A 5,244-nucleotide genomic window follows, 5' to 3' on the forward strand; every position below is an offset into this window, starting at 1 on the left:
CTCTGTGAGTTCGAGACCAGCCTGGTCTACAAGAGCTAGTTCCAGGACAGGCTCCAAAACCACAGAGAAACCCTGTCTCGAAAAAAAAAAAAATTGTGGCAGATCTTACCAACCAAAATGTGGCACATGAGGTTCTGTGCCCGGAGATGCTCACTTTGTTGCTGGAGAGACAGACACATGACAGCGTTGAGGAAGCTATCGGCTTCCTCAAGGAGTGTGGCCTCAAATTAACCCAGCTGTCACCAAGAGGAACCAGTGCTATCTTTGAACACCTGCGAGACATTCTACGTGAGTCTGAGATCGGCAAAAGAGTTCAGTATACGATTGAAGTAATGATTGCTCTATAGGACAGATTCAAGGAGCACCCTGTTATTCAGGAAGGACTTGATTTAGCGGAGGGGGATGATCAGTTCACCCATATGCTCCCCTTGGAGGATGACTACGATCCAGAAGATGTTCTTAACATTTTCAAGATGGATGCTGATTTTATGGAGAATGAAGAGAAGTACGAAGCTTGAAAAGGAAATTCTCGATGAAGGAGACAGTGATTCAAACACAGACCAAGAAGCTGGAAGTAGTGAAGATGAGGAGGAGGAAGAAGAGGAAGGAGGACAAAAAACTAACTATTCATGACAAAACAGAAATCAACCTGGTCTCATTTTGTTGTATCTTGCTATTCAGTCAGGTTTAGCTTTTGAAGAATGTGCACACAAGTTGCTGAAGATGGAGTTTGCTAAGCAGAAGAACTCTGAAACATGGTACTTGATTGCTGTGCCCAACAAAGGACCTATGAAAATTTTTTTGGCTTACTAGCTGGGCAGTTTTGCACGCTATAAAAAGAATATGTGGAATCATTTGCGAGTCTATTCAAAGAACGCTATGATAGCATCCATTGCTTAGAAACACACCGTTGAGGAGTGTCGCTGAGGTGTTTGCTCACCTTTTGTACGCAGATTCACTTCCATGGAGTGTTGTTGAATGTTTCAAGCTTAGTGAAGAAACCACTCCATCTAGCCGGGCGATGGTGGCGCACGCCTTTAATCCCAGCACTCGGGAGGCAGAGACAGGTGGATCTCTGTGAGTTCGAGACCAGCCTGGTCTATAGAGCTAGTTCCAGGACAGGCTCCAAAGCCACAGAGAAACCCTGTCTCGAAAAACCAAAAAAAAAAGAAACCACTCCATCATCTAGTAGAATTTTTGTCAAAATACTTTTAAACCAGGAACTGTGTGAATACATGGGTCTTCCTCAGCTGGATGCGAGGTTAAAATATGAGACTCTACAGCCATTCTTTAAAGGTCTATTACCCCGACACAACCCACGGAATACCCGGTTTGCCATCAACTCCTTCACTTCCATAGGTCTCAGAGGTTTAATGCATGAACTGCGAGAGCATCTGAAGAATACACCAACAGGAGGTCGGGGCCCACGAGGAAGATCCCACCAGGACTGTGATAACACCACTAAGTGGAAAAACACCACCCAAAGATTGGCTTTGGACCACCAACTGCTCCGGACAATCTCGAGGTGGCTAGATGAGATGATCCAGCCTCACAGACTACTATACCCTGGACTTTAGACAAGTCCTGGACTTCCCATTATACAGAGAGCCTGGACAACCAATGATACAGCCACCTCTCCCAGGACTTGACAATGAACCCAAATTTTTCTTTTCTAAAAAATTGCTCCCAGACAGCAAGAAGTAAATTTAAGAACACAATGCCTGGGGCTGGAGAAGTAGCTGAGTGGTTAAGAGATATATAAGACTGCAGGATACAGGAGCTCAGATGCAGTCTGAAGTTTGGTAGAGACAGGATCGCCCTTTTGGCCTGAGGTGGAGGTAAGAACCAGTGGCTGGCTGCTCTGCTTCTCACATCCTTCAGTTGTTTTATTTTGTTTTTGTTTTTGTTTTTGTTTTTGTTTTTGAGATAGCATTTCTCTATAGCTTTGAGGTCTGTGCCAGAACTAGCTCTGTAGACCAGGCTGGCCTCGAACTCACAGAGATCTGCCTGCCTCCCAAGTTCCAGATGTAAAGGTGTGTACCACCATTACCCGGCTGATCAGGTTTTACCCGATAGCTGATTCTAGGGTTTTTATTATTAAGACCAATTAGAATTCATGCTACAAAAAAATTCTTCCCTTTCCTGTTTAGAAATAAAAGAGTTGGAATGAGAACCTCGTGGTGGTGGTGGTGGTGTACACTTTTCATCCTGGCACTTGGGAAGCAGAGGCAGGCAGATGTCTGTCAGTTTGAGGCCAGCCTGGTCTACAAAGGGAGTTTCAGTACCGCCAGGACTGTTACACGGAGAAACCCCGTCTCAATAAACCAAAATAAATAAATAAACAAAAGCGTTGGGGAGAGGTGATTGTAGAAAGATAAGACTAAGTGGTGTGGGGAAGAAAGGGTCAATTTAGTAGGCTGGCATAGTGATTCGAGCCTGTAAGTCCCAGCACTGGAGAGGTTAAGGTAGGAAGACTGGGATCAGAGGAGACAGAGAGATGGCTCAGTAGCCAAGACCGCTGCTTGTTCTTCCAGAAGAGGAATCCCAGCAAACATGGAGGCTAATAACCAGTCGTTAAACTCCAGTTCCAGGGGATCCAATGCCTACTTCTGGTCTCAGAAGGTATCAGCAAGCTGTCTTTCCAGACCCAGTTTTAAAAAAAAAAAATCGAGGAGGAGGAAATAAAAGTGGAATGATTGTAGGGCTATTTGTGGTTCCAAGGTCACAGAAGTCAGAGCCCAAGAGCTGCAAGTCTGGGAGCCCAAGAAAAGAGATCTTTTTTTTTTTTTTTTTTTTTGGTTTTTCGAGACAGGGTTTTTCTGTGGCTTTGGAGCCTGTCCTGGAACTCCCTTGGTAGACCAAGCTGGCCTCGAACTCACAGAGATCTGCCTGCCTCTGCCTCCCGAGTGCTGGGATTAAAGGCGTGCGCCACCACCGCCCGGCTAAGAAAAGAGATCTTATTGAGGCCAAGAAACACATAAGGAATGAAGCGTGGAAATGTGGAAAAAATGGGGAGAGTCCTGAGACCCCACCACTCCTGATCACAACCCTCCCTTCCTTTACCTCATGGTGTCACTATTAGCTCAGACCAGCCTTAAACTCCCAGTCTTCCCGGCCCTGACCATTCAAGTGCTGGGATTGTAGTATGTTCTGTCACGCTTGGCTTGGAGCACCTACTTTTAAAGGAAAGAGTTCCAAAGCGATCAAGTCAGAAGACTGAAAACTCTGGCTGGGCCACTTGCTCTTCTATAACTCAACATCTGTCAACACTCCCATTACCAGGTGCTATTTCCAGAGTCCAGGGTTTAGTTAAGCTGAGGAAAGGGGAGGGGCAGAGACGGCTAGGCAAAGGGACACCCAATAAACGCCTCTCCCAGCCCATCTGCAGTTCCCGCTTTTAGCCACTCGGGGGCGCCCAAGCTCAACCAGAGCACCGGAGAGAGAAAGCAAACTGAAGTAGCCGTTAGAGGACAACTTAGGACGTCAGGGACGACCCCGAACGGAGAGTTGATGCAAGGGCCCTCTGCTCTGAAGCTGCAGACCCCTGGCGTAGCCGCTGGATAGCATCCGATCTCGTCTCCGCTAAAAGGCGCCCGTGGCACTGCAGGCTAACTCTCCACCTTTCACCCTCCCCTTCCACGCTACGGTCACTTCTTCACTGACTAGTTTCCTTCCCCTCCCCCTCCCCCTCCTCCTGTGGGAACCATCCCACAGCCGGTCAGAAGGTTGAGGAATGCTCTGCCTTGGCCAGGTGCCAAGCTGTGGACTTCCTGGGTTTTGGGGTGGGGCTTGGCAAGGGGAAGCCCTTTGGACACAGAGCCGCCAGTCTTGCACAGCCTGTCTCCCCTCCCCCCACCCCTCTCTCTCTGCTAAGTGAAAGACTCTGAAGTCACTCTTTGTGACCGCAGTCTAGTTTCCTCCCCCCACCCCAATAGGATTTCCTAGCCTGGGTAAACACATCTACCAGTCTGGGGGCAGGCGGCCATCCTGAGCTCTATGGCTCACAATAGGTAGGGGAGGGAGGCAACCATTTCAGGACCTGCCTTCCGCGCCTGGAAGGAGGGGTTCAGTTGTCAGGGCCTCCGTCCCTAAGTTATTCATGCCAATTCATCGCTTCAGGTTCCTTCGCAGAACCTTGGGTCTGAAGCCTCTATAAAGTTAAAGCCAGGAGTAAGCCGGGTTCTGAGTACCCCACCTTGCCTCAGCCTCCATTTTCCCTGAAATACATCAGCTGAGAGCTGAACTCGCTCATCCAGATCAAGACCAAGGAAATCTTTGCAGCCCGGTGCAGCTGACTGGGGTGCGTTTGGCAAGAATCTGAAGAGCCTGCAAAACCAACTTTCAGTTTTCCTGGCTGGAGGCCAAGCCTGACAGGGACCCCTCTGTCCTACTGAAGGGGCTCGCTGCTTAAAAGTACTTTCGCGTTTGTGGGAGGAGAAGCCTCTGATACATCCACCAAGGTCCTGAGGCGAAGAATGGGAATTCAGTCTGGTGGCGCCCCCTGCCTCAGGGATCCCTAGTGCCACTTTGGCAGCCAGTCCTCCTGCCGTCATCATCTGTAGACCTGTGCCAGATTCCCAAGTTCCTATCTGGAAACTTCAGCCCCCACACCCCAGGCCTAGGGGAGAGCCAATGTAGGTCACTGCAGCTGAGCCTGCAGAGCTGTCTGCTCCTTGGGCCCAGAGCCTTTCAGGCCTAGAGGAAGTCTTGCAGGGAAGCAAAAGGAAGAGCACCATGAGATTCAGATTATATATATATTGCTCAGAAAAGAAAGCAGGGAGAATGAAGAAGGCAAGGGGTCAGAGCCGAGTCAGGGGTCAGAGCCGAGTCTGGAAGAGGAGCTTGAGCCTGCGCTGAGTTACCCGTGTGGGAGGGAAGGCATGCCCCCATTCTTGGCATCCCCCTTCTTCTTGCTTTCTTTGCCTACATGAGGAGGTTCTGGTTCTGGTGTCTAGCCTCCACTCTCCGGTCACACGCCAGGCTCAGCTTTCATTCTCAGGAAGCTTTGTGATTTACTTTCGAGACCCTCTGGCCACAGTTTTTGTTTGGGTCTTGGAGTAGAAGGCCGGTGCTATCCCCACCCTCTCTTATTAACAAACCTTTCCTGCTCCTTACTGCTAAACTCATTTTACCCAGGGGATGTCCAACCCGCTCATCCCTTTTCTTGACTGTTCCTACCCTGACCCTGGAGAGATCTAGGCAATATGAGTTTGGGCAAATGTGTTCATTTCATTTCACAGAGGA

The 5,244-nt window shown here is 49.1% G+C and overlaps 1 pseudogene; it reads left to right on the forward strand.

Moving 5' to 3' along the window:
* The first annotated feature begins 92 nt into the window (after positions 1-92).
* Positions 93-3,564, forward strand: LOC101987381 (annotated as a pseudogene).
* Positions 3,565-5,244: the final 1,680 nt, after the last annotated feature.

Source organism: Microtus ochrogaster, unplaced genomic scaffold (genome assembly GCF_000317375.1).
Source record: "Microtus ochrogaster isolate Prairie Vole_2 unplaced genomic scaffold, MicOch1.0 UNK31, whole genome shotgun sequence".
NCBI lineage: Eukaryota > Metazoa > Chordata > Mammalia > Rodentia > Cricetidae > Microtus > Microtus ochrogaster.